This window comes from Lissotriton helveticus, chromosome 12 (genome assembly GCF_964261635.1).
Source record: "Lissotriton helveticus chromosome 12, aLisHel1.1, whole genome shotgun sequence".
NCBI lineage: Eukaryota > Metazoa > Chordata > Amphibia > Caudata > Salamandridae > Lissotriton > Lissotriton helveticus.
The window spans coordinates 770853876-770866734 of NC_136073.1; the positions used below are offsets into that span (position 1 = coordinate 770853876).

The following is a 12859-nucleotide window of genomic DNA, read 5'->3' on the forward strand; positions in this document are numbered from 1 at the left end:
CCTGTCAATTTCCTTGACTCCAAAGAGAGGCCAGTAATATTGGAATGAAGCCGCTAAATAATATAGCTTAAAAGAAGGTAGTCCCCAACCTCCTCTATCCCTAGGAAGGGAGAGGTATATATTCGTTCTCCTAGTCCTCTTATAGCACCAAATAAACCTAGCGACCTCCTTCTCTATTTGCTCAAACCAAACATTATGAATTTCCAAAGGGTTTGCGCAAAAATATACAGAAGTGTTGCCAGGATCATCATTTTGATGAGATTGCATCTCCCTACTATTGACAGTTTCAGATTATCCCAGCGTTGAAGATCATTTTTAATTTTCCCTATTATAGGGGTAATGTTTAGGTCCACTATATCATCCAACTTCGCTGAGATGGTAATGCCTAGATAAACTGCTTTTTCAACAGTTCTGTTCTCCATGCCTGTAACAAACCTATTTGTCATGATTTGCGTTATAGCTTTATTTAATAAAAAGCCCGATTGGGTCCCAAAATCTTGACCAATACTTTAGACAGCTGTCATTGCACGGTCTGGGTCAGCCGAGATAATAGCCACGTCATCAGCATAGGCCAACAACTTGGTATCACCGCCTTGCAGACTAACCAGAATAATTTCTGAAGAGGCCTCCACACGCCTAAGAAGAGGGTCTAAATACAGGGCAAACAATAAGGGGGAAGCAGGACAGCCCTGTCTTGTTCCCCTGCCGATTGAAAAAGGGGCAGTCTCTACCCCCATAATTCGTAGTCTTGCTACAGGGTTAGCATATAAGACCTTTATTGCTGTCACAAATGGTTCCCCTAGGCCATAAGCCTTAAGCGTCTACCATAAAAATTACCATGACACCCTGTCGAAGGCTTTCTCCGTGTCTAATAAAGCTACCCCCATAGGTTTAGCAGCGATCTCAGTAGCATCAAAGAGGGTAATTAACCTCCTAACATGATCTACAGTCCCTCTCCATTGTATAAAACCATGCTGCTATATAAGACAGGGTGGGGCATCCCAGAGTTCAGACGTGAGGCAAACATTTTAGAATAAAGCTTGGCATCGCTGTTTAGCAGCGTTATAGGTCTATATGAGCCTAAGTTCGTTGGATCCTTGCCCTTTTTTAGAAAGATGACGATGTCGGCGACACCCCAGGAGCCCGGTGGTATGGCCCCTTCCTTGATCTCCTGAAATACTCCAAGCATAGGATGATGTATCTCGCCAACGAATACTTTGTCAAACTCTATAGAAATGCAGTCAGTGCCCGATGCCTTGCCCGTTGGGAGAGCTTGTAAGGCGTTAAAGAACTCTTCTTGTGTAATTTCTGCCCCAAGCCGGGCAACCTCCTCCTGTGGAACCCTTCCAATTGGTTCAAACTCCTGCTCTTCTAGATTCTTCTTCTTTTCTAGAGGTCTTCAAACTGTGGGGCGCGCCCCCTGGGGGGCGTGAATGTGTTCCCAGGGGGCGCCAACGAGTCTGCAATTACATGTAAAAAAGATAGCCTGGAAGTGCGAAAGGCGTGTTTCCAGGCTGTCTTCTTTTACATGCAGCAGTTAAAGCCCATTGAAAAGTGTGAGGAAGGTAGGCTTTTGATATGGTCGGTCAAATATATCGTTTCAAATGGTGAGGAGTATTGTAAACGTTGAAAGGCATAGATACAGCCATTAAAAGGCATTAAGGAATTGTTGATTTCTCTTTTAAGGGTTGGATTGCTTTCCTCTGTATTCCAGTGGGAAATCGTGGGGGAGGGTTTCTTCGCGTTTTACTTGCTTATTACTGTTGAAAGATATTCTGTTGTAATTTTAGTTAATCATACAATAAATGTATTTTGGTTTTGATTCAGATTCTTTCTGTGGGTAGGTGTTTCTGTGTAGGAAACAACTGGGTTATTTAAAATGTTTGTGCTTATGGGTGTCTCAGAGAAAGCTACATATTTGTAAGTGTTATTTCTTGTGTGCATGTAAGAGAGTAAAATATATGAAGTGTGTGCGTGCGTGCGTGTGTGCGTGCGTGTGTGTGCATGTGTGCCTGTGTGTGTGTGCGTGCGTGCTTGTGTGCCTGTAACAGTTATATATGCACATAACATGGCCCAAGCAAAAAGGGAGGGAGGCTGGGGGCTAAATAGACTTTTTGATGATGTTGGTTTTTCACACAAAGCAACAGAAAGTTTTTTTTGGGAATCTAGCCTAGAAGTAATAGCCCTGTTTAGTGGGCAGAGTCAACAGCCTTCTTCACAGAGCTGTAGGCTTCATTGATACTGCAGTTGCAGGCCATAATTGCTGTGCCAGTGTTCTTTGATCTTCTAAACAATGGTCCAAGGGAGGGGTTAAACTTAGGCAGAGGAGACCCTCACCTTGATTTGGGCATCAAAGAGCGAAAGTGACACAGAGATGGGAGGGAGAGGGATGATGAGACATGGGAGGGAGAGGAATGGTGTGAGATGGGAGCTCATTTTAACAAACGTCAGAGACAACAGCAAGGCAGTACCTATCCTTATTGAAACTGGTGCAGTAACACTTGTGCCCAGGTGACCACTACATCATAATTATGAATGCTTTGCAATGCAAAGTGGACATGGGGGCTCATTTTCTTTGCTAGTGTTAGAGCAGATGGGGTCCTTGGCACAAAAATGGGGGGCAGCATGCAGTAGCTCATTTTCTTTCCAAAAGAGACAAGACTTGTTTCGAGTTTGAAGTGATGGTCAGACAAAAGGCGGGGAAGGAGTGAAAGAAGAAGTGATAGCCTGCTTCTCAGGGCTACAGCCATCATTAGTGTGGCTACTGAGCTACGGAATTGCAGCCCTGAAATGATCTCATGATCCTCTCCCTCTGTGATCATCCCTACTCCTTCCACTCTCCAAATACTTGCCATATAGTTTTGGAGGGGGGGCCCACTTCAAAACATTTTGCTTAGGGGGGGCTCAGAGCAAAAAAGTTTGAAGACCTCTGCTCTAAGACTATCGGGTTATTATTGGACATAACTCTGGGGAAGATTTCTATATGTGCCTCTTGTAGTATACATGGCGAGGTTAAAAAGTAGTCCAGTCTGGCAAGCTTGCCATGTGGAGCTGAATAAAAAGTATAACCAGGCTCAGGAGCTCTAAGTTTAGGTCAAACATCTATCACGCCAATATCCATTACAAGATTTTTAAACACCCTCATCGAATGTGGCTTCCGCCCTTTACTAGTGGTTCCGTCTGTTCCCGGCTTGTCTCTAGACCCATTGAGGTTCAGGTCCCCAAACAACACAACCAGGGCTGGCCAAGATGGCAATTAATTGGCCAGAAAACAGAATAGCCCAGGATCATCTAAAACAGGAGCGTAAACTGTACATAATGTAAAAGAACCAGTTAGATGCCTGCATTCCAATAATACCCATCTGCCATTCTTATCAACCACATTCCTGCCAGGGTTAAAATAGCACTGCCTTTGATGAGAACTGCAACTCCCTTAGTCTTCACATCTTGTGTAGCTTATGCTGCTACCTTCAACCCCAGGGAGTTAAGTAAGTTGCTATCGTTCCTGCCAACGTGAGTCTCCTGAAGGATAATAGATATCTGCCTTTAATACCTTGAGATCCTGTATCCTCCTCCTCTTGGCCAAATCTTTAAGCCCACATATATTAATTGACGCAATATGAACTTTAGCCATGGTTCCCCATACAAATTGTTTCCAGCTGTTCTGCCATATCTAAATTAATACACATATTGTGCTGTACCAGCAAATCTTCTTGTATAGCCTTCCTACCAAACTGCTCTCTGATCTTTAGTAACCTATTTGAATAATACCCATAATATGCTACCCGGTTCTGCTGCAATTTACACTTCACGTTGTCACAATACCTCCCTCTTTCTTCTCTCCCCCACCACCCCTCCCCCCCTCCGTCCCCTACCCTTAGAGGCAGCCAGACCAAGAAGGGTCTGTGTGATGGAGACAGGAAAAGAACGTCACAGCGCTCCTCCCCCCAAAGCACCCTCCGCACTTTATTAAAACCAAAGTGTTGAAGAGAAGAAGAGGAGGAAAGAGAGAGAAGCAGAGGAAAGAGAAGAAACACTTGGTAGGTGAAATGCATATATAACCTTTTACTAATGTCAGGAAGATAAAGAGAAAAACATTTTCATTTAAATTAACCCCACAGATACATGAGAACCTCAGGCATTTCTTTTATCTTAACTGATTTGATCTAGATACTCTCTAGCCTGAATTTCTAAGGTAAAAAACTTGACTGCCCCTCTTACGATCGTCTTCTGTTAAGTAGGGGAGAGTAAAAAGGCCTCAAACCCAGTATCCTGAAAGGGCTTAATCATTTGCCGGAGTCACCATCTACGCTCTACGGTAACATGACAAAAATCCGGGCATACAAAAAATGAAGATTCTTTATATTTCTGTCTGGCCTCAGGACGGGCTTTTTCAAAAATAGCCTGCCTAAGCATATAATTGCCCAAAAAAACAATATGGCCCTTGGTTGATTTGTATCTCTGCCAGAGTTTATATGTCTGGTAAAGGAGAACCTGTGGACCCTCTGGACTTCCTGCTCCCACTCCCACCCTGTAAGCTCAGGGAAGGATTCATGATGAGATTTATGATGAAGGAACGTATGTCCTCCCCTCCCAGGCCTTCTTTTATCCCTAAGAAGTGGAGGTTATTCCTCCTCATACGGTTCTCCATGTCCTCCAGCTTCCACATAGCATCGGTGAGCTGAGCATCGTGGGTTTTAGTATCCTCTTTAAAGTCAGACAGCTCCTTTTCGACTGCAGTTGTTCTCTCTTCCAGAAAGTTCATCCGCTCGCCAATCTCCACACAGGTTTTTGTGACTTTACGTATTGCCCCCTCCAGGTTTTTAGTGGCCTGTCTTGCTTTTTTTCCATCAGCCCGGGTCTCTGCACGATGTTCTTTTATAGTATCCAATATCGTGCTCAATGCAGAGTTCATATCTGTTATCCCCTTTGCCTGAGATACACCAGTGGGAGATACCATCTGTTCAGTTGTCGATGTCATTGGGCTGGTTATCCTTGTGTGTGAATAGTCCCACTTCTAGCCAGGGATGCCTGAACGCCTTCCTTTATTTTTCTGGGTCTCAGTACACCTTTTAACTCCCTTAAGATTCATCCGTGATTTCTGTCTCTTCTGTGCTGTTTCTGCTGCTTCCGAAGAACTGGAGCCGGGTGAAGACAAGCTATCGTCAAGTTCACTGTGGTCTGAATCGGTTACGCCTTACAGTGTCTCCTCGATAAGGGAGAAAAGCGTATCTGTCCCATCAGCGATGATATCTCCTACTGCCTGAAACAGATCTTCGGGGCTGATAACGGCACCCTTTACGCCAGAGGCCTCATCAATTGGTGGCCCACAGATTTGAGGGTCAGACATAGTCTCGTTATCATCCTTTCTGTTATCTCTAGGATCTGTGTCTATTTCTATTTCTGTTTCTTTTCCGGCTTCTCTTTCCTTCCGAACCTCTTTACTGTTCCTAGCGGTCTCATCCTGTCTTTCCGCATTTACAGAGTTTCCACCCATATTATCCGGATCTGTACTCAAATTGTGGGCTGCCGTTTCTGAGTCTAAATTGTCTGGGGATTCTTTTATATGTTCCAATGTTCCATCCCCAGTTTTTTTTAAGAATTCTGTAATAGTCGGTTGAGTTGGTATAGAAATGGTTTTTATCTTATCCCCTACAATGACAGAGTGACCTCGGACCTGGGGTCTAGAAGAGGATCTGACCAATCCACACCAGACCATGGCGATCCATGGGCAAAGGCCTGAGGGATCATTGGTGAGAGAGGAATCCCGACACAAGAGATGCATCTACAGCAGCTCCCCAGCTGGTCCCAGGAAGCACAAAGATCTCTTGTCAGAAACAGGTTACCCCAAAGGATGTCCTGTCAATACCGGTGCACCAGAGTCAGGAGGGCAGGAGTACACCAACATGGAAACAACTACCCTCTAAGTGGAGTGTGTGACTTGAAAGTGGGACTCGTAGCGATTCCTCCATGAGCCTATAGTATGGCATTGGAGCGATACTGCGTAGTCCACACAGTCCGGTGGAAGCCTGCTGAAGAAGACCTCAGGGGATTTTAGTGAGAGGGGAATTCTGGTAAGAGGGGGGATCCTGGTGAGAGACAGAAGCTGTAGTTTACTCCCTAATCATACAGCTGGAAGCATTGTGGGATTTGAGGAAGACTCGTCAACAATAACCAGGATGTCATCCATGAGGGAGGCGTGACTAGCAGCCGAGCATGGCGGTCTTCTTCTAGATGAGCTCCGGACCTGGGCCGCAATATCCTGGCATTTATGCACTGAACGCTGCAGGACGGGGTCCCCAGATGTATGGACAGATTGACTGAGGTGGTGCTGGGACTCAGTGCTAATCTGCAATCGAGGACTATGGGCGTGTGCAGAGATAATTGCCCCGGAGCCTGACTGCGTGGATGGAAGAGGTGCTGCGGCAAAGGCCCGGAGCTAGACGGCCTGGATGCAACAAGTGGGCGAGGCACCCCTGCATATATGAGTGGTGCGCGGTAGGTGCTGTGGCTTTTCTGTGCTGACGAGGCGGGCGGCGCTGTGGTAGTCATGTGTGGCGCCCCGCTGCAAAGGTACAGATGCGGCCCTGAACCTGGGGGTGGACGATCACGTGAGTCCAGGGATGTGGTGTGGCCTACTTCCCCAGACGTGATTGACGGCTCTAGCGGAGCCCGGAAGGGGAAGTCTGATCCCATTAGAGCTGGCAGCGGGAAGTGGAGGAGGAGTGCTGGGGTCCTGATTACACAGCGGCATGCTGAGAGGGATAAGCGGCATTTGAAGCACATCCTGCTGGGGGTGAAATGACAGTGGAGCCCCGATTGCCACATGTTTGACCCTTGCTCCTGATACCGGTGCTGGATCTTCGTGTGGGCAGTGGAAGGTGGAGCTTGGCGCATTTAACATTGGGGGTGCCAGGGAGACAGACACTGTGCCGCTGGGGTGGGTCACCTGGACTTTCCTCCCTTGCTGGTGCGTTAACCTGTCATGGGGCGGCTTGGACCGGAAGTGCTGTGGCTGAGTCGCGGTACGCAGGGACTTGTGCCGGACAGGTTTGTGACACATAGCTTCTGCAGGGGTCCGGGCCATTGAAGAGAGTCGGAGGTGGACAGTGGTGGCTGCTGGGTCTCTGAGCTGGGTGAGCGCTGCCAAGGTGCTGGGCACTGTTCACGCTGTCAGCCATTTTGTCTTTTTCTGTACCGACCCGCATGATGGGGCGCCACAGGAGGAAGCAACAGGACCAGGGCGGGGGCACGACCATGCGGAGCACACAGATGCCACACTCACCCCTGGATGTGTCCCGCCTACTGCCATGTCCGAACCTGTGGATAAATTGAATCTAATTCTACAGGAGGTGCAGGACTCCAGGAAGGCAATCGAGCTTCAGATTGGGACCCTGACGACCGGTCTCACATTGCTTCGGGCGAACCATGCGAAGCTTGCTGACAAGGTCAATGACAACACTGTGAAGCTGGGGGAGGTGGCTCCACAACAGGCACAGAGTGAGACCCACGTTAAGCATCTGCAGAATCAAGTTGCCACCCTATTGGACCAAGTGGAGGACGCAGAAGGCAGAGCTCGATGGAATAACATTTGTGTCATTGGCCTGCCAGAGAGGAGCGAAGGACCTGATGCAACGCACTATGTGGAGCAGTGGTTCAAGGATCATGTCACAACTGAGGGTCTCTCCACAGAATACTGTATCGAACGAGCGTACAGAATACCTACTGGATGCCCAAAACCAGGGGCGCCTCCACAACGTCTCATAGTAATGTTCCTGAATTTTCGAGACGGAGACACTCTTCTGCAAAAGGCTCATGAATTGCCTCCGATAAACTTAAAAAATGCCAAAGTATCTCTATACCCTGACTATACGGTCATGGGTCAGAGCCAGTGCTCTTCCTTCCTAGCGGTTAAGAGAAAACTTAGAGAATTGAACTTGAAATACGCGCTGCTTTTCCCGGCCCGGTTAAAAATACTACATGACCAAAAAGCATATTTTTTGAGAGCCCTGGTGATGTAGACGACTGGCTGGAGGTGATGGAATTAGCCGGCACTGTAACGTCTGTCTCTCAAGCCACCGCCAAGAGTCGGACCAGTACAGGAGTGCCTGCTAGCCATAGCAGTAGGTGCTTGCGCAGGAATATACAACTACGGGGAGAAAGTCAGTCTGTTGGTATGACAAAAAAACCTCAAAAGCTCCAAAGAAACTGCTCACCAGGTTTAAATAGCTTGCCCAATAACTGGCATGAGAGAAGTCTCCATCAGCCCACCCATTTGGCGAAGCTTCGTCATCTGGAAAACTACGGGAGGAGGGTCAGGTGTAGCCAATGTTGCTCCAAGGCTAACATGAATGGATACTTGACCTCATACTCCCTAAAGATCTCAGCCGCAGTAATTGTTCAAGATATGAGACAGCTGATGGAGTGCAGTGCAAGTGATAAACGTGTGTAAGATAAAAATTACTAAAAGGACAAAAAATAAGTTTATTAGGTATTGTCCCAATGCCATAAAATAAAAACAGCCTGATAGTATGGAACGAATTTACTATCTCCTGGCAAAGAGTGAGGTCGACATGTTTCAGCCGTATGGCCAAATAGCCCGGCTTTCTTCAGGACCTTATAGATGTTGAGTGCTACTGCAGGAAAAAATGATTAGTGAAATGTGTTGTACATCCAGATTTTCACGTAAGGAAATAAATAGATCAGTGGTATATTACCACCCTACCAGACATGGATCCCATGTGTATGTAGGTAAGAGCTATCTCTTCATTCCTAAAACATAAAAAAATTGTCAAAAGAAGGTCAAACTTACAGTGGTGAACAGAAATACTCAGAGCTTAGAGGTAAAAAAGTCAATCAATCGATTATACATTGTAATCGACTGTGCCCATTCATTACGTAACTCTAATTAGGTAATTATTTCTTCAAAACTAATAAGTACTCACCCAGCTTGCTGTGGGAGTAAGCCTCACCTCACCCGGCAACTGCTCGGTGGTTGAGGCCCAGCTCTATTTGTAGGTAAAACAAGGGAACAAGAGGTAATTGCATCATCCGTCTTTTGTCCCTTTGTTATACTCAAGAAACAAAATTATAAAACCTAAATCAAAAAGTCTAAGACCATGACATTCAACACCATGAAAGAAAGCAGGCCGGCCTCTAACGTATAAAGTTCTTTTTTTGAAGTGGTTCAATTTCGTGACGTAGTATTTGTCATTTATTGATTTTGAACCAGTACTTTAGATTTAAATGAAGGGTTATGTGTAAGGTATCAGAATAGACTCCCTCAATAATGTGCCCCTTGTTCTTATAGACATAGCATGATAGGAGCAAATGAACCCAGTAAAGGGGTGTCCTGTAACAGGTGTTATAAAAACAAGAACCTGTCATATTACAAGGGGTTAATTCAACACATAGCTAAAGTTTCTGTACTTGCTCATGTGCTTAATTAGATATAAGTCCATCGAGAATGAGGCAAGCACAACAACAAGCAAAACATTGGCCAAAAGATTGGGCAACAGGATGAACCCAAACTAGCAAAACCAACCAGGATCATTTTACCTGTCCGTCGGTGCCTCCTTGCAGTCTGCAAGCAGTGTGGGAGGTACCGAGGACGGTTTGATGTCCCTTCTCATAGCGGAGCTAATTGGCCTAATGAGTCTCAATTAACTATTTAGCCAATAGATGCCCGCGTTGTTATGTTGTGCTTTCAGCATTCACATAACGCGCTTTGTTAATGGATCAAATTGTTAGCCTCGCGTAAAGCTCAGACGCTTTCTCTGCCTGTTTGCCTCAGGCGCGCATGCGCTTCAATGACACGCCGCTCTCTAGGCATGATCGACCACTCGAGTGGCAGCGTGCAGCCAAAATGCTGTTCACGCGCTCATGCGCGTTATTGCATATTATCGACTTCTGCGCATGCGCGCCCGGCTCCAAGTTCGATGTGGCAGCGTTTGTACAAGTTGCGGTACTGAACGTAATACATTGGAGGTTTTTCTAAAAAGGATTCTAACTCACTAGATCTACCTATCTGCCCCTCCCTTGGAAATGGTGGTAAATTCATCTATTAGTAACCTAATATATGTCAAAAAACATAATTTCATTGAATAGATGTAATAACAATAATGCTAATGCACTAGTTGCAGGGCGGAGTAGAGTCTCGGTTCTGCAACTTTTTGCAAGTACTCAGGATTTGGGACAAGAGGCCAGGGTTCAATTATACTCATCTATTAGATGTTCTTGTGATTTTACTTAATTGGTAATCACTTAGTTAAAACTAAAGCGCTATCATTGACCCCATATCCAGCTCTATGTCAAGGGAATATTAGTGTCAGCACAAGTTGGCATCGTCGTGACTACATCATTATATCGAGTGTCCAAAATCTAAAGAGATAAGTACTTAGCACACAATGGTATAAGGCCCTTAACTGATGGTGCCATGTGTAGAGTCTAATAAATCACTGTCTGCTATTGCTTATGCCATAAGTCTGACAACTGAATTCACATAATTGGATTTACCCCTGTATCAATCTTTATTATGTGCACGCATTTAGTCACCTGTTGTGGCATGATAATAGTTGTGTTTATAACGGAATGCCAGTAGGACAGGCAATACTTAGAGGTATTCTTATTAGTATACCAAAGATGATTCGAAGTTGCCATCAATTAACATGGCAACTGATTGATGTATTACAGGCAGATCAAGCCTGATATACCATCCAAGGCCAGCATAGTGTACTTATGGCCGGGGTATCACTATGAGAGGCATGTTAAATAGAGACCCACGGAATGCTGTCATTCAGGCCTTCTGTGTCAGTTTTGAGCTTGAAAATCCACTTTTGCTCCTTAATAAACAGAAATCTGGAGATGTCAGTCACATGTTGGGGAATCATAGGGCGTTCAAGGATCAACCATCTCATGTCATCTGCTTGATGTTTGAGACACAAAAAATGGTTTGTCAGGCACGTGGTTTGCTTATTACAGCGTATTGTACTTTTGAGCTCACTGATGCGCAACTTGATTTTGCGAGTAATGTGGCCGATATACCTCAGTGAGCACGGACATGTGATCATGTAGATCACACGATCTGTATTGCAATTAGTGTGATTTTTCAGAATCCACGGTCGACCAGTCCCAATATCCAAGGAATCCGTTTTGATGGTCTGTGGGCTGTGACTTTCTCCCCGTAGTTGTATATGTTTGTAATTAGGGGTGTGGAGTTCAGTTGGTCTATAAATACTACCCCCTAGACCCTCCCATATACATTTTCCTTTTCTGCTTGCGCAGGAATCCCATACAGAAGTTCCTCACCTCGCAGCAGATGCAACAGAACAAATAACAGGCGATTATCGCAGCAGCCACCTTCACGCACACTGCAAGATTGGAGGCCAAAACCTTCTCTGAGGAAGGGGAAATGTTCGACACGTACTCGGAAGGCAGTGTGGCCCTTTTTCCCTCTGCGACTCCGCAGTTAATTAATGACCTATATGGTTAACCTAGCCCCTACTTATATTGTGCCTGCGACTGTGGTGTGATTTTGTAACTGTTGATTAAGGTCCATGTGTGATTTTTTTAAATAGCAACGTACTTATATGGCCCAGGTTTCAGTAGGAGTTTCTATGTACTATTGAGACGAAGGTCACACCGCATGCAAAGTGCTGGCAAAGTCCCCCACATGGCGAAACACTTTATATACTAAACATGTTCTTATATGTTCAGTTGTGTTGTATGGTCTGGTATAGTTTTTCGACCAGACCGAGTATTGGGGTTTTAAAGAGGGGGGCGGTCCCATTGTAGAAACTGATCCGGGTAGGCTCTGCAGCATGGAAATTCTGCTGGCTGTTCAGCAAATACAACTTGCACCACAATGCATACACTTGGTAAATACACCATACTGACATGGAATGTTTGGGGTCTGGGTTCAGTGCAGAAGCGCCACAGGGTACACGCGCATCTGCAACGCCGTAAAGCACAGATCGTATACCTGCAAGAGTCACATATGGTGGACAGTGAAATGGTGAAGCTTCGTAAGAAATGGAGAAGGCAATTTTTTTCCATTATGTATTCCAGCTTTCCAAGAGGGACTACAAATTGGGTGAGGCCTGGGGTGCCATTCATAGCTCTGGAACAGAGAATAGATAAACAAGGGTGGTACATATTTGTGAGCGGGATGCTTGATGGTCAATCTGTGGTACTGGGCAATGTATATGCCCCTATTTTTGAACAAGATAAGTACTGGGGTATGTTAAATATTGCACTGACGGGGTGGGAACTACATCCCTGGATTGTAGGGAGTGATTTTAATACAGTAATGGATGTTGCCTTGGACAGGTCACACCCTCCCCTACACGGAGCGGGAGTGTTTAAACAAGCAGAGGTGCTGAGTAGATGGGCTGTAGGGTGGAAAGTATGTTATGTCTGGAGGATGCGTCATCCGACACATAGAGAATACTCTTTCTATTCCCCTGTCCACGTACTTCACACGAGAATAGACAGGATATATTGCTCCAAGAGGATCGCTATGCAAGTGTCCCTGGCTACATACTTACCGAAGACTTTCTCGGATCATAACCCACTGGAGATTGTCATTAATTGGGGCAGGGTGCCCACCCCGGTACCCACCTGGCGTATGTGGCCACAGTTATTAGAAGATTCAGAATTCCGCTCTGCTATGTTAGACACTATTGAGCATTATTTTGCAGAAAACAGCAACACAGCTTTGAATAGGTTGATTGAATGGGATGCCTTCAAAGCAGTTGTCAGGGGTAGGGCAATCAGCACGACTGTGGGTACTAGACAAGAACTTCATAAGTCTCTTGTGGGGGTGGAACACAATATGGGTAGGCTGGAACAAGACGCGATA

At 45.7% G+C, this 12859-nt stretch overlaps 1 long non-coding RNA gene across 2 annotated transcripts in view; it reads left to right on the forward strand.

The window, feature by feature from the left end:
* Positions 1 to 12859, forward strand: part of LOC144798573 (uncharacterized) — a 69285-nt gene that overhangs the window by 47078 nt on the left and 9348 nt on the right. For both annotated transcript variants that reach the window (XR_013603565.1, XR_013603566.1), the window contains exon 2: positions 3882 to 4040. This is a non-coding gene — a long non-coding RNA (uncharacterized LOC144798573). The remainder of the gene's footprint in view (positions 1 to 3881; positions 4041 to 12859) is intronic.